General features: G+C 39.6%; 1 pseudogene; it reads left to right on the forward strand.

Moving 5' to 3' along the window:
• Positions 1–1,496: 1,496 nt before the first annotated feature.
• Positions 1,497–2,451, forward strand: LOC137223236 (ubiquitin-conjugating enzyme E2 D3 pseudogene; annotated as a pseudogene).
• Positions 2,452–23,895: the final 21,444 nt, after the last annotated feature.

A 23,895-nucleotide genomic window follows, 5' to 3' on the forward strand; every position in this document is an offset into this window, starting at 1 on the left:
AACCTAAATGTCCATTGACAAATGAATGGATAAAGAAGATGTGGTACATATATACAATGGAATATTATTCAGCCATAAAAAAACAATAAAATAATGCAGCAACATGGATGGCCCTAGAGATTATCCTACTAATTAAAGTCAGTCAGAAAGAGTAAGACAAATGCCATATGATATCACTTATATGTGAAGTCTAAAATATGACACAAATGAACTTATCTATGAAACAGACACACAGACACAGAGAACAGACTTGTGGTTGCCAAGGGGGAGGGGGAATGGGAGAGGGAGGGATTGGGAGTTGGGATTAGTCTTACTATATAGTACAGGCAACTATATTCAATATCCTGTAATTAAACCATAATGGAAAAGAATATGAAAAAGAATATATGTATTATATATATATATAACTGAGTCACTTTTCGGTACATCAGAGACCAACACAACATTGTAAATCAACTATATTTTAATAAAATCAATTTGGGGGACTTCCCTGGTGGTCCAGTTAAGACTCCATGCTTCCACTGCAGGGGGCATGGGTTCCATCCCTGGTTGGGGAATTAAGATCTCACATGCTGCATGCAGTGCAGCCAAAAAAATGAAATGAAATGAAAATAAATAAAATAAAATAAAATAAAAATCCTATAGAGAGTTCCCTGGTTGCCTAGTGGTTAGGATTCCAGGCCGGGGTTCAATCTCTGGTCAGGGAACTGCAGTCCCACAAGCCATGGTGCAGTGTGGCCAAAAAAAAAGAATCCTATAGGTTCCAAAAGAGTTTAGGGAAACTCATGAGAGATAGATCCAAAACAAAAGAAAATTATTTATTTAATCCAAAATTAAAATAAATTGGTGGTAAGGAAATAGACGGTTACATGACACAAGATAAAAAGCCTAATTTTATATATATATATATATATATATATATATAAATATATATATATATATATTTTTTTTTTTTTTGGTACGCGGGCCTCTCACTGTTGTGGCCTCTGCCGTTGCGGAGCACAGGCTCCGGACGTGCAGGCTCAGCGGCCATGGCTCACAGGCCCAGCCGCTCCACGGCATGTGGGATCTTCCCGGACCGGGGCACGAACCTGTGTCCCCTGCATCGGCAGGCGGACTCTCAACCACTGCGCCACCACGGAAGCCCCTAATTCTATATTTTGAAAAAAATCAAACCTTGGGAAGTCCCTCGTGGTCCAGTGGTTAAGACTCTGCCCAAGGCCCAGGTTCAATTCCTGGTTGGGGAACTAAGATCCCACAAGGTGCTGGGTGCAACCAAAAAACAAAAACAAACCTTTTGATAGTATTGAAAAATACCATCACCTCATGTCATGTGCATGAGCACCATAGGGTCAGGGATGCAGCAGCTGTCAGGTGGGCAGGGAAGAGACTGAGGCCACAGCGTGAGGGACGCCCCAGCCCCTCTACGTCTATGTCTGGCAGAACCAGTGTGAGATAAAGAGGCAACCCTTCCGAGCAGCCCGGAAAATCAAGAGTTTGGGCCGGACCTTTGAGCAGACACCAAGATAGTGAGGAGCCAGAAGAAAAGCACAGACTATGGCGCTGAAACGAATTAATAAGGAACTTAGTGATTTGGCCCATGACCCCCCAGCACAATGTTCTGCAGGTCCAGTTGGGGATGATGTTTCATTGACAAGTCACAATTATGGGACTTAATGACAACCCATATCAAGGTGGTGTATTCTTTTTGACAATTCATCTTCCTACAGACTATCCCTTCAAACCAGGTTGCATTTACCATAAGAATTTATCATCAAAATATCAACAGGAATGGCTACATTTGTTTTGATATTCTAAGATCACAGTGGTCACCTGCTTTAACTATTTTTCAAGTTCTTTTATCCATTTGTTCACTGCTGTGTGATCCAAACCCAGATGACCCCCTAATACCAGAGATTGCATGGATCTATAAGACAGACAGAGATAAGTACAACAGAATACCTCAGGAATGGACTCAGAAATATGCCATGTGATGCTGCCTTAAGGTCAGAATAGCCCACATTACAGCTGGAATAAACTTTAAATTACTGTTCCTTTTTTGATTTTCTTATCCAGCTGCTCCCCTATCAAACCTTGTCTTTTTTTTTTTTTTTTTTTTTTTTTTTTTGCGGTACGCGGGCCTCTCACTGCTGTGGCCTCTCCCGTTGCGGAGCACAGGCTCCGGACGCGCAGGCCCAGCGGCCATGGCTCACGGGCCCAGCCGCTCCGCGGCACGTGGGATCCTCCCGGACCGGGGCACGAACCCGCGCCCCCCGCATCGGCAGGCGGACTCCCAACCACTGCGCCACCAGGGAAGCCCAGACCTTGTCTTTTTAAATTTTATTTTTTGTTTACCTCCCTCCATTCATTCACATGTTCATCTGAGAAGACTTAAGCTCTTCTAGCTTTGGACAATAACTGCTTTTAGAAACTGTAAAGTAGTTACAAGAGAACAGTGCCCAAGATTCAAAAATTTTTTAAAAATGGAGCATGTATATTATATGGCCAAAGTCTTCACTCTAATTTGGTTATAAGACTAAAACCATTACTCACAGCTCTAACATACTGAAGAAGCATTTGAGGGGGAGGGAGATGGATGCTCAGTTGTCACATCAAAGTAAGCAGCATTATTCTAGCAGCATCCATTCTCGTTTAAGTCTTCCACTGTTAAGAGATTTGAGGTTACATGATATACTTTATGCTCATAACTGATGTGGCTAGAGGATTGGTATTGAATTGATAGGATCAGCAGAACAGAAAATGTGATGTATTTTATGCATGTCAATAAAGGAATGGCCTGTTCTTGTTCTACAGAGAATGGAAATTGGAAGTCAAACACCCTTTATATTCCAAAATGGGGACTCAAACATCTTGTAATTTTCATTTAAATTGTTAGGTGGCTTGAAGCTATTAGTTAATCTATTTTCCAATAATATACTGTTTAATATAGCCCTGAATAAATGATGCAAGTTGTCAATGGATAAGTGATCAACTAATAGCTCTGCTGGTAATTGATTTATTTTTCTTCATTAAAGTTGCACAAACTGATGAAAAAAAAAAAATACTATCACCTCACAGAAAAAACCCAATACTTGAACAGAAAATTCACAAAACAGTTAACAAGGCTCGTAATCAACATCACTAATAATTTTTTAGATACATTAAGATAACGTGTTTCCTATAAATAAGAACGAAACAATTTTAAGGTGAATATTACTTGTTAGTAAATAAGAGTCAAGTGAAAGAGACATTCTCATATGCTGCAGGTAGGAGTGAAAATTCACACAACCTTTCTGGAAAAAGTCTGGCAATATGCACTGATAACCTTGTCACTATATGTCTAAGAAGCTGTCATAATAAATAAGCTGCAATACTGGCAAAAATTTTATTATTATTATAAATGTTCCTGTTTATAATAGCACTGTTATTTATAAACACATTATTATTTATAACAGCATTATTATTTATAAAAGCAGAAAACTGGGAACAACTTAAATGCCCAAAGTGAGTCTAATTTTAAGTAAATTATGGTACCATGAGATATGGGAGTTCTTTAAAATGTAAACATTTTAACAGTGAGAAATGCTTATGTTAGAAGTGTGTAAGCAAGAGAAATCAAGATCAAATGGCGTAGATAGACTGCTCCCAGCCATGTTAAAATAGCCCAGAAAGAGACCAAATCGAAAGGCTCCAAAGTCCTCATAGTGACTACTTCTGTATGTACGACTATGGATGATTTTTTTTTCCTTCTTTATATGTTGCGTACTATCTTTGAAATGGCTATCAATTACTATTTTTGTAATCAAGAAAAGGGGAACTGAAAAAAAAGGAGTAAAGATAGAGTAAGTTGTGGTTATTTCAAGTAGCTCCCTAAAAGTTGTTAACAACCTGATGACTCCAGGAGGAGCCAGACTGTTGAGATGATTCAACCATTGTCTTTGTTCGTAGGTTTCTATGAGAAAGGCTAACAAATACCAAAGCTTCCAGGTAAGAGATACCTGCAAAAATGGAATGCATGGGCATGGGAAGGACTAGAGATGGGCTGAGTAGGATCTAGAGAAGGGTGGTAATGGACTCACAAAGGGGTTATACTGAAACAGCACCTGCTCCACCTTCAGGATAAAATAGCCAGAAGGGAAAATGAAGCAAGCTCATCAACACAACCAACTGGAAAGACCTGTTTACCCTGCACTGGTACCTTGCTATTTATAATAGTACTTGCAGTCCTTTTCCCATGACCTTTTCTGGCCTCAGCTCATCAGATCAGACGTAGTTAAGATTATAGCCATAAACTCTCATAGCCTGTCTAAATCCTAGAATTATAAGAAGAACATCCACAAATCGTAACAAGTGTGATCATGGGGTTTGTCAGCCATGAAAGCAAACGTCTGATTCTGATTTTCTGTGATAATAACAGTAACAACTACCATTTACTGAGTTCTTCCTAAAAATGCCTGGCCTTGTGATAGTTCCCTTATATATGAAGGGTAACAGACTCTGCCACCCCAAAATATGCCACTTTGGCATAAGGATTATTTTGAACGAAGGCAATTAAGAAGAAGCAGATACAAGAAGAGTTCCTTACCCTCCCCCTATTTGCCTAAAAGCAGGACGTAAATATGTAAAAGTGTCTCCTCTCCCCTCTCTACCAGGAAGGACAGCAGTTAATCACTGGAGACAACTCTAGACCCTTACCAGCCCAGAGGAACCTACCTAACAAAACTTAGCTACCACTGGTTTCCCCATATATTTGCCTTCTCACCCCTAGAAACTCAAAGTCCTTTTCCTTTGTCTTGTCACGTCTTTAAAAATGTGTTGTTCTGGACTTCCCTGGTGGCAGAGTGGTTAAGAATCCGCCTGCCAAATGCAGGGGACACGGGTTCGAGCCCTGGTCCGGGAAGATCCCACATGCCACGGAGCAACTAAGTCCGTGTGTCACAACTACTGAGACTGCACTCTAGACCCTGCGAGCCACAACTACTGAAGCCCATGCACCTAGAGCCCGTGCTCTGCAACAAGAGAAGCCACTGCAATGAGAAGCCTGTGCACCACAACAAACAGTAGCCCCGCTCACTGCAACTAGAGAAAGCCCACACGCAGCAATGAAGACCCAATGCAGCCAAAAATTAATTAATTAATTATTTTTAAAAATGTATTGTTCTTTTAAGATGGTATATAAGGTGAAGTTCTAACCACCTCTTTGAGTCACTCATTTCTGAGTGCTCCCATGTATATGTGTGACGCATATGTTAATAAACTTGCTTTTCTCTTATTAATCTGTCTGTAGTCTAACTTACAAGGTCCCAGCTGGAGAACCCAAGACGGAGAGAGAAAAAGATTTTTTTCTCCCCTACACATATTTAATCCATCCAACAACCCTGTCATGCAGGTACCATTATTACCCTCATTTACCTGTGAATGTTGAGAGGCTTATAGAGGCTAAACAACCTGCCATGGGCTAAGCTAGTAAATGACAAGGCAAGATGATGGAAATCAACTCCAGGGCTCATACTGTATATGAAAAATTAATAAAAGTTCATAAGTTTCCCTTGTATAAAATATTATTCTTGCTACTCAAACTAAATATCACATCCTGGTCGCTATTATTCACCTTCCTAAACCCTTAATTCATGTGCTTTATCAGGTGCTGAATACAGGTGCATAGTAAACATGTGTTAACTGACATTATGAAAGAATAATATCCGTGCTAAAAAGGTAATATCCTGATTTACATGTCTGAATAACTCTTTTATTTTGAAGTAATAACCTGATTCAAACATTCATGATCTTAAATACAAAGAATATTTCCCAGCACTCACTGTGGGTTATAAGCTACTTTATAGTGTCCTCTCTAAAAAATACACAAGCAAAATAGATCCTTGACCTCAACAATCAACTACCAAACGTGGGTGGAACCAGGCAAGTCAGACATTTTACCGTCATGATGAAAGTGGCCATTTATCCCTTCTTTATATAATTTCAACAGAGGTTAAACCCCAAAGCTATGGCTATTTTTTCTCTACTCTCAATTCCTAGGCCAGGAGGTCACGTACCTAGTACAATAGCCAAAATTAATCAAAATAAAGAGTGCTGCTGAGCTCAGGTATTTCATAGGAAAATCAGGGATCAATCTCAAGCATCTGGTACAAATTTCTAGGTTTTTGATCTGACCATTTCTAGCTTACTATGCCTGGGACATTTAAGTGCTCAACAAATATCAGCTATTGTGTTGTTATTATTAGTTATTATTATTAATAACATCTGTTACATATAACCCAAAAAAATAACTGTGAGTATCAAAAATAAATAAATTCTTCTTTGCTCCTGCTTCCAATTTTCTGATTTGCTTTTCAAAGACTTTTGTTAGTAAAATTTAGTGATTTCTTTCAAATGCTAAAGTCATGCAATTCCATAATGAAAGGAGACCACCATTATGAAACAGTCCTCCTCTTCTCTTGAAGGAAATGAAGTCAGCTACTTCCACTATGTATGTAAAGTAATTTTGATACTGTTAAACTGCAGTGATCAAGTTCTGACAACTACTCTTGTGGGAACACCCAATGTCTGATGCAGCAGAGCTCCTGGGAAAGGAAGTGGTACAGGTAATGAAGCCCAGGAAATGTTTGGTCATTTGTTAGGTTCAGGTTATTCTTTTCTTAGCTGCTCTACATACGTGGTGAGAGCAAGAAACTAAGTTCCAACAGGAAATATCCATATGGTGAGCAATCTCTAAAACAATGAGAGAGGGAGTTTGTTTTTGGCATTTGGAAGAAGTTATTTTGACAGAGTTGATTCGATGTAGGAAAAATGGCACCTACACTTGCAGTGCATGAAGGAGGTTACACCTACATTCCAATACTGTGAAAGTCTCAAAGTGAAAAACAAGTCTTTAGAGTGGAGGTAGATGCTTTAAAGAGAAGGAGAGGGATTGAAACTAAAAGGAGCACATGAATGGAGGGTAGGAGCCTATTAGTAGAAAATTCCAAAATAGACTGAGATGCCTGGTACATTGGCAACTTTTTCCTTCTCTAGGGATCAATTAAGACTAATAGATTATGCCCATAATTATAAATAAAGTAAGCCAAGGTCACTAGGTTCTTTTCATAGGTTGTATCTGTTCTGAGGGACAATGAAAACATCTCTAAGCCTCCCTGTCAGTGCCTTTATTGTCTTGTTTCCTACCCCTTTAACTCCCAAATGAAGCAAAAGAAAATTGTAATTGGATTTCACCTTGGGCTCCGTAATATTGGATTGGTGGCTCAGTGAAGTCTGAATAGATTCAGCAACTCCTCTGCTGTCTGTCCACAAATACCAAGGAAGGAATGGTAGCTTTGTGACCTAAGACCATCTATCTACAAGATGGTCTTGTATGTAGTTATCTTGTTCTCTCTCCATCATGGTATAACAATTGTGTTAGAGTTAATGGCATATTATTTAGCTGTTGGTTGCAAGATCCAGACTAAAGACAAGGATTGTATATCACCCTGAAATCCTGGACTTGCAGCTGATGCAGTAGCTGGATATGATTTTGAGGAATAAGTGAGTGGGTTTATATATGGAAAGAGTGTGTGAATGAACGTGAGTAGTCAAAAAGGTACTGGAGACATCTATTCATTCTGCCCAGCAGTCATTCTCCTCCTGCCATAGTAAAATAGCATGTCATTTCTTTTGGGGAAATACCCCACCTCATGATTCTCAGCCATGCAGTTTGACCTAAACTTCTGTTTCAGCAATGTATCCCGAGTAGCTTAAACCAATCAGCTAAATCAGGGTTTCAGCCTTGGAACTATTGACATTTGGGGCTCTATGTTATGGGGGGCTGTCCTGTGTATTATAGAATATTTAGCAGTATCGCTGGGCTCCACCCACTAGATGCCTTTATGATACCCTACAGTTAAGACAACCAAAAATATTTCTAGGCATTGCCAAATGTCCCCTGAGGGGGAGAGGGAAGAGGGAAAAAATCACCCCTCATAGAGAACCACTGAGCTAAACTCACCCCTCATTTTACTAATCAGGGTTCTTGATTTCAAAAAATTAATAACATTGGGCTTCTCTGGTGGCGCAGTCGTTGAGAGTCCGCCTGCTGATCCAGGGAACACGGGTTCGTGCCCTGGTCCAGGAAGATCCCACATGCCACGGAGCGGCTGGGCCCGTGAGCCATGGCCGCTGAGCCTACGCGTCTGGAGCCTGTGCTCCACAACGGGAGGGGCCACAACAGTGAGAGGCCCGCATACCGGAAAAAAAAAAAATTAATAACAGGTATACCTGACTTAGTATTTATTATACATGAGGAATTGCTCAAATAATCCTCAGCAGCTCCATGATATCATGTACTAGTTAGGGTAAAGATAAGATTTATATAACAAAGAGATCCCAAAATGCAATGGCTTAGAGAACAAGGACATTTCTCTCATATTCAATGGTCTTGATGTAAGTAGCACATGTTGGTGGAATTCTACAGTCATTTAAGAACCCAAGCCCCTTCCATTTTGTTGTCTATTTGGTCCACATTATCATTGTCTACATGGCCAAAGCTGGATGGCCATCACATCAGGGTTCCACCCACCAAGAAAAGGAAAAGGTAATGGAAGAAGTATACACAATGCCTTTCAAGGTTCAGATGTGAAAGTGGTACACATTACTGTCATACATTCCATTGGCAAGAACTTAACTGCATCCCCACACTTAATTATAAGTCAACCAGCAAATATGGCCTTGCTGCACTGTCATGTTCTCAGCTACAACACAACTGTGGATTGAATGTTTGTGTTCCCCAAAATTCATGTTGAATCCCTAATCCTTACTGTGATATTATTTGGAGGTAGGGCCTTTGGGAGGTATTTAGGTCATGATGGTGGAGCCCTCATGAATGAGATTAGTGCCCTTATGAGAAACAGGAGAGATGATCTCTTTCTCTGTCATGTGAGGACAGAGCAAAAGGTGACCATCTGTAAACCAGGAAATGGGCACTCACTAAGAATCTGACAATGCTGGCACCCTGATCTTGGACTTCCAGCCCCCAGAAATGTGAGAAATAAAGGTTCATTGTTTAAGCCACCCAGTCTTTGGTATTCTGTTATAGCAGCTTGAACTGACTTAAAAAATACCCTAGCTTTGAAAGAAGGGGAAATAATTTTGGCAGAAAACTAGCAGTCTCTACATATTACCATGTTACAAATGAGGAAAGCAAGGTACAGAGCTAAGGTAACTTGCCCAATGCCATATGGCTGGCAAGTGGGACTGGAACATAAGCAGATAATTCCAGAGCCCATGATCTTAAACACTATATCACTACTTTTCAAATCTCTGAATGATAACCTAAAATAAGAAAAGCACTTTACTTAGCAACTTAGTACACATATGTGTATATCTGTACACGTTACATGTGTGTATGTTTCATGAAACAATCCCTACCCTTACCACAGTCAATGAACACTAATGTTTCTATTCGATTCTATACTATTTCATTTTTTAAATGTTGGTCATACCCACTAAATTGATTTCGTAACCCTCCAATGTACTGTGATTAACAGTATGAAAACAGTACACTACACTCAATTCTAGTAGGAGAATTAGAATTTGTTGGAAGGCCATTGGAGAGCTCATGGTATGAACTGTATGAATAAGAAGGCTAGAAAATAAGATTCAGAAAACAGGTAGGTCCAAGGACTTCAGGAAACCCAGAATCACAGCTAAAATCTTGACATGGGAAGGGTCTGTTAAGATGCACCTGACATCACTGTTGATGTTACTTCCACCTCTGCCGCTGGACACTGGATGCATGACACTGTCACTGAAATCAATGCCAAACCAGCCTGGCTTCTGTGTCTCTCTCACTCCAGATTCAATATCCCAGGAGGAAGCATCCAGTTGGCATATTTTGGCCACATGCTTATGCCCAGGCTCTTGGGATCAGGTAGAGCAAGAACCTGGCTTTTCAGCTCACAAAACCACAGAAATGAGGTGAGATTCTGGGCAGTCCAAAAATGAACAAACAAAAAGGCAAATGTCCAATATACTCATAAACTACTAGAAGAAGCGTATATTGGTACAGCCACTTGGAGAGCAATTTGTCATTATGTTGTAGAACTAATATATGTATTCTATGATGCAGAAATTCCATTTCTAGGCACAGAGTCTGGATTGAAATTCCCACACAATGTGCATAAAGAGACATGTTTAAGTATGTTCACTGAAGCATTATCTATATAATGAAAACTGGAAACAAGCTAAATGTTTATCATTTTAAAAATGGACAAGACTGGGTCTTGCTCATCTTTAAATCCTAGCACCAAGCACTGCTGACAGATTATCAGAATCAAATAAATATTTATTGAAATGAACAACAGTTGAATTAACTGCCAATAAGAAATTATCCAGTGAGTGATATGCAGGGCTGGACCGAAATATTCACAGATCCTTTAGAAGAAAGCATCATGTGGTGCAAAAAAAATGTATGTTTTAGGTTATGAAAAAGCTTGGTATGACACCAAGTTCTGCTTGTGCAACCTAGGACAAGGTGTTTAACCCCTGGGCCTCAATTTCCTTGTCTATAAATAAGAGGATTAATGGGATAAGGGATCCTGGATATGTAGTGTAGGGCTTCCCAACCATTGGGTGCAATGCTGCACTGTGACTAAATGATGCACATGGCAAGGAGGTGATCCCTCAGCCTTTGGGTTGCCTAGAGCCCCTGGGCCAGTCACCTCTGGCCTTGAGCAACCTCATTCATCTTTTACTCCAGGATAAAATATTATAATTTTCTACATGGGCCATGACATGAAAACTGTTCAGAAGCACTAGCACCTTGCAGTCCCTGGCTCATAGAATACATTCAGTGAATGTTGGTTCCCACCACTTTCTGATGGAATGTGAGGCTCTCTCAGGATTTATTATCTACCAGAGTCATATGAGATCTAAAATGATGTGGGTCTTGCCAGATCTCCTGGAAGTGGCGCTCCTAAAAGTCACAAAGGATTTAAGAATTGTCTCAATATGTTCTTCATACAGAAGACCACCTGGGAACTGTCCAAATATACAGAACAAAATATACAGAACAAAAGTCACGGGGTCTAGAGTGAGCCAAATGAGGGAAGGCAAAGAAATGTCCTTCAATCTTACCTCCTAAATTTCACCTTGACTCAGACCATCTTTTTTCCTACTCTGTCTCAAGAAGATCTTATTTGTCTTGTATGTTATCACACATAAAGGTGATGAGAAGGAACACTTTTCTATTCTGGGTGTTTCCTTCTGCCCCCTTATTCACTCCACCCCAAGGGAAGAGGAGCTAACTGATAAGTTTGGAGGGAGAAAGTGGGCACATGTGGCCCAATTTCTTCACTCTTTCTTCCCCTTGGAAGCTAACATCCTAGAGAAACCATATGTTCTTAACTCGGCACACAGTACACTTATTGGAAATCACCCTGCTGCCCAGAAGGCCTGCTGTGGCCCAGGGCTGCCAGTAATGAAATGAGGAAATCTGTCTCATTCCAAATTCCTACTTGCCCCATACCAGCCATATTCTCTGATATGAGCTTTCTCAATAGGTCATACAGGCAGCCAGGCCAAACTGGACCAAGCAGATGGCTTAACAGCACAGGTTTCTGGAAAAGGTTGTACTTTGAATTCACACAGATCTAAAACTGCATCTCAGTTCCACTCCTTGAAAAGCTGTGTCACCTTGGGGAAGTTACATATCCTTCATCTAGCCCCCTGATTCCTTCAAAACTAAAATAAGGATTTGAAAATAGGCCAGTTAAACATACACCTACTATACAACCTAGCCATTCCTCTCCTTGAAGTATCCACCCAAGAGAAATTAAAACATATGTCCATACAATGCTCAGAGCAGCTTCATTTGTAAGCACTCAACTGGAAACAATGCACATGTTTATCAATGAGTTCATGGATAAACAAAGTGGTACATTCATACAATAGAATACCACTCAGCAATAAAAAGGAACATATACGCAACAACATGGATAACTCTTAAAATAATTATGCTGATCAAAAGAAGCCAGACTAAAAAAGAAGTACATATTGTATTTTTGCATTTATATAAAATTTTCAAAATTACAAATCAATCTATAGTACCAGGAAGCAGCTAGATCAGTGGTTCCCTGGGGGAGGCGGGGGATGGGAGAAGAGCAATGAGAAAGGATGAATTAAGAAGGGTACAAGAAAACTCCTGAGGGGATGGATATGTTCATTATCTTAATTGTTATGATGATCCTACAGGTGTCAAAGCTCATCAAATTGTACTTTAAATATGTGCAGTTTATGGTATAGCCAATGACACCCCAATAAAACTGGGGGAAAAATGTGTGTCAAAGCATATATAGGGAAGAAACAGCAGGAATCAAATCCCCTAATCACTCTTCAAAAGTGGCACGTTTTCAATCAGCTATACTTCAGTAAAACAAAATTTTTTTTTTTATCAAAAAACTTCTGGCCAGGCTCACCAAGAAGAAAAGAGAGAGGATCCAAACAAATAAAATAAGAAATAAAAGGTGAGAAATAACAATCAATACCACAGAAATATAAAAAATCATAAGAAAATACTATGAACAGTTATATGCCAACAAAATGGACAACCAAGAAGAAATGGACAGGTTTCTAGAAACATACAGCCCACCAAAACTGAATCAAGAAGAAATAGATAATCTGAACACACCAATCACTAGAAGTGATATAGAATCTGTAATTTAAAAACTCCCTACAAACAAAAGCCCAGGACCAGATGGCTTCACAGGCAAATTCTACCAAACATACAGAGAAGAACTTACACCTAGCCTTCTCAAACTCTTCCAAAAGATTGAAGAGGAGGGAGCACTCTCTAAGTCATTCTATGAAGCTATCATCACCCTAATACTAAAACCAGACAAAGACACTACCAAAAAAGAAAAGTACACGCCAATATCTTTGACGAATATCAATGCAAAAATCCTCAACAAAATATTAGTAAACATGAGGACATGGGGAAGGGGAAGGGTAAGCTGGGACAAAGTGAGAGAGTGGCATGGACATATATACACTACCAAACGTAAAACCGATAGCTAGTGGGAAGCAGCCGCATAGCACAGGGAGATCAGCTCAGTGCCTTGTGACCACCTAGAGGGGCAGGATAGGGAGGGTGGGAGGGAGGGAGACACAAGAGGGAAGAGAATGGGGATATATGTATATGTATAGCTGATTCACTTTGTTATAAAGCAGAAACTAACACACCATTGTAAAGCAATTATACTCCAATAAAGATGTTAAAAAATAAAAAAAATTAGCAAACAGAATCCAACCACACATAAAAAGGATCATATGCCATGATCAAGTTGGATTCATTCCAGGGTCACAAGGATGGTTCAAAATATGCAAATCAATCAATGTGATACACCACATCAACAAAAGAAAAGACAAAAACTACATGATCATCTCAATAGATGTACAAAAAACTTTTGAAAAAATTCAAAATCCATTCATAATAAAAACTCTCACAAAAGTGGGTACAGCAGGAACATATCTCAACAAAATAAAAATCATTTATGACAAACCCACAGCCAACGTAATACTCAATGGTGAAAAGCTGAAAGCCTTCCCACTAAATTCTGGAACAAGACAAGGATGCCCACTCTCACCACTTCTATTCAACATAACACTGGAAGTCCTAGTCACAGTTATCAGATAAGAAAAAGAAATAAAACGTATCTGAGTTGGAAGAGAAGAGGTAGAACTGTCATTATATGCAGATGACATGATACTCTATTTAGAAAACCAAAATTATTGGTTTTAAAATTATTAGAACTGATAAATGAATTCAGAAAGGTAGCAGGATACAAAATTAATATACAAAAATCTGTTGCATTTCTTTACACTAACAATGAAATATCAGAAAGTTTTAAAAATCCTATTTAAAAATCACATCAAAAAAAATAAAATACCTAAGAATAAATGTAACCAAGGAGTTGAAAGATTTATATGCTGAGAATTACAAAACACTGATAAGTGAAACTAAAGATGATTCAAAGAAATGGAAAGATATCCCATTGTTCCATGAATTAAATGGCCATACTATCCAAAGCAAGATACAGATTTAATGCGATCCCTATCAAATTACCCATGACATTTTTCACAACTAGAACAAATAATCGTAAAATTTATATGGAACAACAAAAGACCCAGAGTTGCCAAAGCAATCCTGAGGAAAAAGAAAAAGCACTGGAGGCATAACCCTCCCAGACTTCAGACAATACTACAAAGCTAAAGTAATCAAAAAAGCATGGTATTGGCACAATGACAAACATATAGATCAATGGAACAGAATAGAGAGCCCAGAAATAAACCCACACACCTATGGTTAACTAATCTTTGACAAAGGAGGCAAGAATATACAATGGAAAAAAGACAGTCTCTTCAGCAAGTGGTGTTTGGAAAGCTGGATAGCCACATGAAATCAATGAGAGAACACTCCCTCACACCATACCCAAAAATAAAATTGAAATGGCTTAAAGACTTAAATATAAGACATGACTCTATAAAACTCCTAGAAGAGAACATAGGCAAAACATTCTCTGACATAAATCATAGCAATATTTTCTTAGATCAGTCTCCCAAAGCAAAAGAAATAAAAGAAAAAGTAAACAAATGGGACCTAATTAAACGTATAAGCTTTTGCACAGCAAAGGAAACCATAAACAAAACAAAAAGACAACCTATGGATTGGGAGAAAAAATTTGCAACAGTGTGACCAACAATGGATTAACTTCCAAAATATACAAACAACTCATACAGCTGAATATCAAAAACAAAACAACAACAACAAAAAAACCCCAAACAACCCAATCAAAAAAATGGGCAGAAGACCAAAAGAGACATTTCTCCAAAGAAGACATACAGATGGCCAACAGGCACATGAAAAGATGTTCAACATCATTAATTATTAAAGAAATGCAAATCAAAACTACAGTGAGGGGCTTCCCTGGTGGCACAGTGGTTGAGAGTCCGCCTGCCGATGCAGGGGTCACGGGTTCGTGCCCCGGTGCAGGAAGATCCCACATGCCACGGAGCGCCTGGGCCCGTGAGCCATGGCCGCTGAACCTGCGTGTCCAGAGCCTGTGCTCCGTGATGGGAGAAGCCACAACAGTGAGAGGCCCGCGTACCGCAAAAAAAAAAAAAAAAAAAAAAAACTACAGTGAGGTATCACCATCATTGTAGTCACAAAGGCCATCATTAAAAAGTCAACAAATAACAGATGCTGGAGAGGGTGTGGAGAAGAGGGAACACTCCTACACTGTTGGTAGGAATGTAAATTGGTACAGCCACTATGGAAAACAGTATGGAGGTTCCTTTAAAAACTAGAAATAGAGTTACCATATGATCCAGCAATCCCACTCCTGGCCATATATCCAGAAAAGATGAAAACACTAATTTGAAAAGATACATGCACCTCAATGTTCATAGCAGCACTATTTACAATCGCCAAGAAATGAAAGCAACCTAAGTGTCTATCAACAGATGAATGGATAAAGAACATGTGGTATATATATACATTGACTATTTCTCAGCCATAAAAAAGAATGAAATACTGCCATTTGCAGCAACATGGATGGACCTAGGGATTATGATATTAAGTGAAGTAAGTCAAAGACAAATATCATATGATATCACATATATGTGGAATCTAAATAATATTACAAATGACCTTATTTACAAAGCAGAAACAGACTCACAGACATAGAAAACAAATTTATGGTTACCAAAGGGGAAAGGAGGGGAGGGATAAATTAGGGTTTGGGATTAACAGATACACACTACTGTATATAAAGCAGATAAACAACGAAGACCTACGGTATAGCAGAGGGAACTATATTCAATATCTTGTAATAACCTATAATGGAAAATAATCTGAAAAAAATATATATGTATATATAACTGAGTCACTTTGCTGTACACCTGAAACTAACACAACATTGTAAGTCAACTATACTTCAATTAAAAAAAGTAATTGTACTAGATGTACAATGGAATACTACACAGCAGTGAAAATGAACAAATTGCAGCTGCATGCAACAATGTGGAACCATCTCACAGACACGATTGTTGAGCAAAATTAAAGAGACACTAAAGAGTACATACTGTATGACTCCACTTATACAAAGTTCAAAAACAGGTTAAACTACACTGGTCCCTGGTGGTCTAGTGGCTAGGATTCAGCACTCTCACCACCGAGGCCTGGATTTGACTCCCAGTCAGGAAACAGATCCTACTTCAAGCTGCCGCAAAATATCAAAACCACATTAGAAAACACAACAGCACTGAAGTCTTTCACAAAACAAAAAAATGAAAGTTTCAGAAGGAAAAAAGTATTAACTGGGAGGGGGCATGAGGGAGACTGCTAGGTGCTGGGAATGTTCTATATCTTGATCTGGATGGTGGTTACATGAGTGTACACATATGTAAAAATCTAGGGCTTCCCTGGTGGCACAGTGGTTAAGAATATGCCTGCCAACGCAGGGGACACAGGTTCCAGCCCTGGTCCGGGAAGATCCCACATGCCCTGGAGCAACTAAGCCCATGCACCACAACTAGTGAGCCCGCGTGCCACAACTACTGAAGCCCACGCACCTAGAGTCTGCGCTCCACAACACGAGAAGCCACCGCAATGAGAAACCCGCGCACTGCAACAGAGTAGCATCAGCTCGCTGCAACTAGAGAAAGCCCACACACAGCAATGAAGACCCAACACAGCCAAAAATAATAAATAAATAATAAATAAATAAATTTATTTTTTAAAAATCTATCACTTAAGATTTGTGCACTTCATGTACGTTATACTTCGATTTAAATTTTTAATTTAAAAAATTTTGTTTAAAGCGTTAGATACACTGATTTTAAAAAGTGGTACCTTGGGACTTCCCTGAGTCCAGTGGTTAAGAGTACACGCTTCAAATGCAGGGCGCACAGGTTCTATCCCTGGTCAGGGAACTAGGATCCCACATTTGGGGCGTGGCAAAAAAAAAAAGAAATGGTACCTTCTCAACAATTTTTAAGGTAATACATTCATTCACTCAACAAATACTGATAGAGTAGCTACTATGGGTAGATACTATTATAGACAGTACAGCCACCACAGAGAAATAATATAGGCAAATAAATAAGTAAGCAAATAAATAATTGCAGATACTGAGTGCTATAAAGGAATTAAAGCAGAACGCTATCATTGTAAGTGAGTAAAAGGAAAGGCCAATTTATCTAGGGTGGTCACAGGAGGCCTCCCTCAGGAGATGTCATTTGAGCTAAGTCCTAAATAACTAGGAGACATCACTATGAAAATCTGAGGGAAGAGAATTTGGGGAAAAGTAAACAGTAAGGTCAAAAGTTCCAAGGCAGAAACAAGTCTGATATGTCAGAGAACAAGAAGTAGGTTAATGTGCTTGCACCCAGTAGGGCTGGATGATGAGTGGGAGAAATGAGGTCAAAGAGGAAGGCAAGTGTCAGGTAATATAGAGCCTTATGGGCCATGGGAAAGGATATTACTCAGGGGAGGGACATGATCTTTTTGGCAATGACACGGTTGCCTTTTTTTTTCGGTACTTGGGCCTCTCACTATTGTGGCCTCTCCCATTGCGGAGCACAGGCTCCGGACGCACAGGCTCAGCGGCCATGGCTCACGGGCCCAGCCGCTCCGTGGCATGTGGGATCTTCCCGGACCAGGGCACGAACCCGTGTCCCCTGCATCGGCAGGCGGACTCTCAACCACTGCACCACCAGGGAAGCCCGATACGGTTGCCATTTTTTAAAGATTGCTATGGCAGCTGAGCATAGACTACAGTAGGAAGGCAAGAATGGAAGCAACGAGGTCAGTTAAGCAGCTTTCTCCATATTCCAAACAAGAGACAATGGAGTTTCAGACAAGGGTGATAGAGGTGGAGAAAGAAGTAGTACATTTGGAACATATTCTGAAGGTAGAGCTAACAAGAGTTACTGATGCATTGGACTGGGAGGGAAGAGGAGATGAGGAACACAGAGGAGTCACAGATGATTCCTAGGCTTCTGAACTACACAAAGGAATGGAAATGGTGCCATTTACTGGAACAGAAAAGAAGATAATTGTTCTTAAGACTCTGATGAAAAGACGTTAGAGAAACTGAGTGAAAACAAGACGTACTTAGAGACTAAGTACTTAGAGATTGTGAGAAAAAGGAGAAGCCTTTGTTTCCTCCTCCATATTTGCTGCCCTGTCAACTGTCGGCATAAGTTCTGCTACATCAAAGCCCTGACCCAGTTCTGTCCCTAGACTTTCTTCCCCTGATGCTAGAACTCTGCTCTGCTCTGTTCTTGCCCTTTCTTCCTTGCAGGGCTGTTGTGAGGACTACAGGGTATGAATAGAACATGTAAAATAATTTTTGCATCTAAGTTCTTATTAAATTTTTTTTTTCTCTTTCCTCTCCTGCCTTCTGTCTTCCTCCTCTGACCCTGATTAAATGTTTTCACTGAAGAAATTTCATTGAGGAACCTTCGTCAACTGAAAGAAAATAAAGATTCTCTCCAAAAATTTCAATTATTTACTATGAAATTTTTATGCCAGGGCTTCCCTGGTGGCGCAGTGGTTGAGAGTCCGCCTGCCGATGCGGGGGACGTGGGTTCGTGCCCCGGTCTGGGAAGATCCCACATGCGGCGGAGCGGCTGGGCCCGTGAGCCATGGCCGCTGAGCCTGCGCGTCCGGAGCCTGTGCTCCGCAATCGGAGAGGCCACAGCAGTGAGAGGCCCGCATACCGCAAAAAAAAAAAAAAAAAAATTTCTATGCCAGAATATTTTTCATTAAAAATAAAATGTAGTATGCAATTCACTTAGGATTTAGGTATCTAGTCCATTTTTTCCCCTGAAGTTCTGCCTCTTCTGCACTGCCAACCAAAGTTTCAGAATGTTCACTACCCCTCCCCTTTTGTTCTACGTACGCCCCATGGATGAGCTTAAAGATATCTACGGTTTCCCCTTTCATCTCTACACAATCTCCTTCCTGAGCAGCACACCTGTAAAGCCCACTACTACTGGCAATCTCCACTCAAATGTCTCCCAAGAACTTCAGACACCAACATATCTAAGACTAAATGTATCTCCTACACACCCAAGACAATTCTTCCTTTCCCAAGCTCACAATCTGGAAGTCATCCTAAATTCTCATATTCTTTCACTCAGACACATCCAATCAATGACATCATCCTATGGTTTCTACTTCTTCCATGACTCCTGAGCCAGACCTGTATTATCTATCCCACCATTATTTCCTTAAGTTACGCTGTTCATCACGCCTGGACTATTGTGAGAGCCTTTAACATAAAAAGATAGAAATAAAAGTAAACAAACAAAAACAGTGTTGAGGAAATGCGTAGAATGCTGGGAGAAAAAATCTATTTTGTGTTCTCAGAGAGATAAGAGAAGATAAGCCATTATGAATAAAACACGTTACTTATTTATTTATTTTTGCGGTACGTGGGCCTCTCACTGTTGTGGCCTCTCCCGCTGCGGAGCACAGGTTCCGGACGCGCAGGCTCAGCGGCCATGGCTCACGGGCCCAGCCGCTCCGCGGCATGTGGGATCTTCCCGGACCGGGGCACAAACCCGCGTTCCCTGCATCGGCAGGCGGACTCCCAACCACTGCGCCACCAGGGAAGGCCCCAGGTTACTTTTTTAAAAGGAGAGAGGCAAGCCTTCAGACGGAAAAAAATATGATAGCAGAAATGAGAACCTTATAATGGTTAGAAGATAAACCAGAGTTTCTCTCAGAAATTGGAGCAAAAGACAAAGGGATGAAAAACAGGAGAAAAAAGATTTAAAAATTAGAAGGCCAGTACAGAAGGTATAGTATATGAATAACAGTAATCTAAAAAGTATATAGAAAATGAAAAGATGGAAAGATCCATGAAATAATTTAAAGTAATTTCCCAGAACTGAGGTACATGAATTTCTGAGAGAAACTCTGTTTTATCTTCTAACAAATTTTAGGGTTCTCATTTCAGCTACCACATTTATTTTACTCTCAGAGTATGCCATAGTTTCCAGAGAGGGGAAAAAAAAAAAAAAGCAGGTCTCAAGGAAAGGATCCAGAGTAAAAATGGCTTTAGGAATGTTCACTAACAATACAAAAAACTAAAAAGAATAAACAAGGCCTTCAAAATGTTAGAGGAACATATGTTCAACCTAGAATTCCATACCCAGCCAATCTATCAATGAAGTCTGAGAGTAAAATAAAGACTTTGGACAATAAGACCTCAAAAATTTTTCCTCACATATACCCTTTCTCAGGTAACTATTGGAGGATATGCTCTACTATGATAAAGGAATAAAGCAAGAAAGAGGTGATTAGACATACGAGAAACAGAAGTACCTACACTAAAGAGTATGAAGTGGATTCCCAAGATGGTAATGTAGAAATCACAGGACAGCTAGTTCTGAGTGAAGAAATAAACAGTTCAGGTTAGAGCACGTCTTCTCAGAGGACTTCCTAGGAAGATGAAATGATAGAATATATAGAAATGTTTTGAGAACACTGACAACTGGCAAAGAGCTTGGGGTTGATTTAGCAATAAATACATTGAAAACTAAGCAATTACTAATTTGATTACTAAATACTGCACACATACACATATATAAGTGGCAGGAATGGAAAAATAATCATAGTTTACTACATGGTTCAGCTGTGAAGAGTTTACACATAATAATGTCAACACTTAATATTGAGCTAGGGGACTTCCCTGGCGGTCCAGTGTTTAAGACTCCGTGCCCCCAATGCAGGGGGCACAGGTTTTATCCCTGGTTGGGGAACTAAGATCCCACATGCTGCATGCCATGGCTATATATATATATATATATATATAAAATAATTTTGCTTTGATCTATATATATATATATATCTTTATATATAGATAGATAGATCTAAGCAAAATTATCTCTATTTAGAGGGAGATGGAAATGTTATGTATGTGTGGTGAGGATGGAGGAAAGAAAAGAAACAAAATGCTATCTTCAACATTGGGAAGTCAATAGATTATGCCTAAAAAGTCATAATTATGCCTAAAAAGGAAAAACCAAGAAGTAGCAAAATAAAAGTGTTATTTAGAGACATGCAGGTAAAAAACAAAATAGGTGAAACAGGTAAAATTAGTTGCCTCTGAGAAGTGAAAATGAGTGTTGGGGATACACAGAACTACTGCTTTTGAAAACAAATCTTTATTTTACCCTTTAAAATACATTTAAAACTGATAATTTTTTTTAAAGAGAAATGAACTGAGTTCCATTGAAATTAAGAAATTTTCTCAAGGATACATAATGAATCAGGGAAAGGAGGGAGGGGACTAGAACTCAGACCTGTTAACTAAAACCTAGAGTTTTGTTTCTACCACTGTCTTACATATCTGATTTTTAAGAAATTAAAACTTACTAATACAACAGCGTTAGATACATTGTACAATATATTTCTGGACTTTAAATAAGAAGATATTTACAGTTCTCAAGGAAACTGTTGGAGGATTAGTGACAATGACCCTAAAAGGGAAGAGTATAAGCTACTTGGTGGGATGTAAACTACAAAAATAAACACAAAATTAATTCCACTACTGTCCAAAATATATGTTGATACAGCTGGATGTGATTAAATTTTTTTTAAAGAAAACAGCAAATTGGTTTTGATTTCTAAAGAAATAGAAACACACTGAATTTTTGCTAAAGACTGATCTTTGGTTGTACAATCATAAAATGGTATTTTCCACATTTTAAGCAGTTAACAATCTGGCTGCCATATTAATGATTATAACCTAGGTGGAGGAAAAAAAAAAACTAGTCAAATGGGAGAAAGAACAATTGAAGGGGACAGATGTGGAAAGAAGAGGTAGAATTGTGTAACAGAGTGAAAGTCCCAACTCCCAGACTTTCAGCCAAGAAACTTTGGGAGTGGTTCTGGTTGGCAGATAAGCATCTTTTTTTTTTTTTACTTTTTTGGCCGTGTACCTCACAGCTTGTGGGATCTTAGTTCCCCAACCAGGGATCAAACCCACACCCCCGGCAGTGGAAGCACAGAGTCTTAACGGCTGGACTGCCAGGGAAGTCTCAGCAGATAAACATCTTACACAAAGCACATCTGAATTTTATAAAGGCAAACTTGAACTAGGAATGTGGAAGTTCCACCTCCTCAAAGTTATACAACCAAGGCTGCATACAGACCCTAAGTTTCTGACAACTTTTCCCAGGTCTGAGGATCACCAAGTCAAATGGGTCACCCACATAAAAACTCTTAAGAGCAACAATCTCCATTTGAGCCATCATGTCACAGATAGAAGAAAGTATCTCAAGATAATTCAGACAATAGCTTCTAAATATTTTAATTCAGACAATAGCTTCTAAATATTTTAAAGCACCAACCACCAGATACAACTCCCTAATGAGAAACCAAACTGGACCTACAGGTGGATTATGGCCCCCTATGTATGCTTTGATTGGTCTATCCTTTATAAAATTGGAAATGTTCACATTTATAAAATCTGCATTTCTGTAATTACAGATGAACTGATATGATATCTAGAAATTACTTCAAAATAACCCAGTTATGGGGGCTTGGGATGGTGTGGAAAGTGAGAGAGCACAAGTGAAATAAAATTGGCCATGAGCTGATAAGTGCTGCTGGATGATGGAAACATGGAAGTTCATTTTCTTACTCTTACTACTTAGGTATGTTTGAAATTTTCCACAATAACAAGTTGTGCTCTTCTTCATCTTTATTTCCATTTTCTCTTGAAAAATTGGAAGATTTACCCTCTGGGGAAAATTGAATCGGAAGGTTTTCCCCCTGGTGCCATTCTAGAATGGCATCAATAGGCAAGAGCTAAGAAGCTGCTGCCCCTTTGAAGGAGATGCATGCTCTCCACTTCTCCTGTCTCTGGATTCCCTTTATGGCTTCACTGGCCCATTTTGTTCATTTATGTTATCTACTTGATATTGGGATGCATGGGTTTGCAACCTCATCCTTATACATAACCCTAAAATCCCCGTGTACTATCAACATAACAAAAATCGCATATTTGTAGAGTGATGTCAGCAAAATCATAGAATAGGAAGCCCTAGGCTCTTGATCTCTCAGAAGACACTGACTTAACAATAGACAGACCAAACTGCCCTCGTGGGAACTCCAGAAACCAGTTAAGATGTTGTACCACCTCAGGTGAACACAAAGCCAAGAAGAGATGCATCAAAGCAAGTAGGAGAACTCACGACATTTACCCACCCTAGCCACTCCCTCTCCCTGGCACAGTATAGGATGATCAAAAGAAAAATCCCAACTCCCAGCTTCTCCCTCAGGAAGGAAAGAGAAGAGTAAACTGTGTATCCAGTGTTCTTTTCAGGGGCTCCTCAAGGGATTCTGTCTCACCTGACTCAGAACACTGATGAGACCAGCAGTTTGGATACCATGTTGGGGGCCATAGAGAATGAACACAAGCACTGCAGTTTGCTACAGCACCAGAGACAGTGTACTATCACAGACAGACAACAGTGGGAGCAAGAGATTACAGGCTCCAGTTAGGAAGTGGACAAACCTCTTTTACCTGGAAATTATACACACAAACCCAGAGAAGATGTATCTCCAGAAAGGTTTGAGAGGTCCACAAAATCTCTGGCCAGGCTGATTGTTAAAGTTCTTCCCCCATATGTTGAAGTTCTTCCCCCACACAAAGTCAGTCCGTAAAGACTGGCTTTTCAAATGCCAAAATCTCACCAAAGATCACAAAACCTACAAAGAAACAAGTAAATATGGCCCATTCAAATAAACAAAATAAATCTCCTTAAACTGCTCCTAAAAAAACTGCAGATCTGGGGCTTCCCTGGTGGTGCAGTGGTTGAGAGTCCGCCTGC

The sequence above is a fragment of the Pseudorca crassidens genome, chromosome 4 (genome assembly GCF_039906515.1).
Source record: "Pseudorca crassidens isolate mPseCra1 chromosome 4, mPseCra1.hap1, whole genome shotgun sequence".
NCBI classification, from domain to species: Eukaryota; Metazoa; Chordata; class Mammalia; order Artiodactyla; family Delphinidae; genus Pseudorca; species Pseudorca crassidens.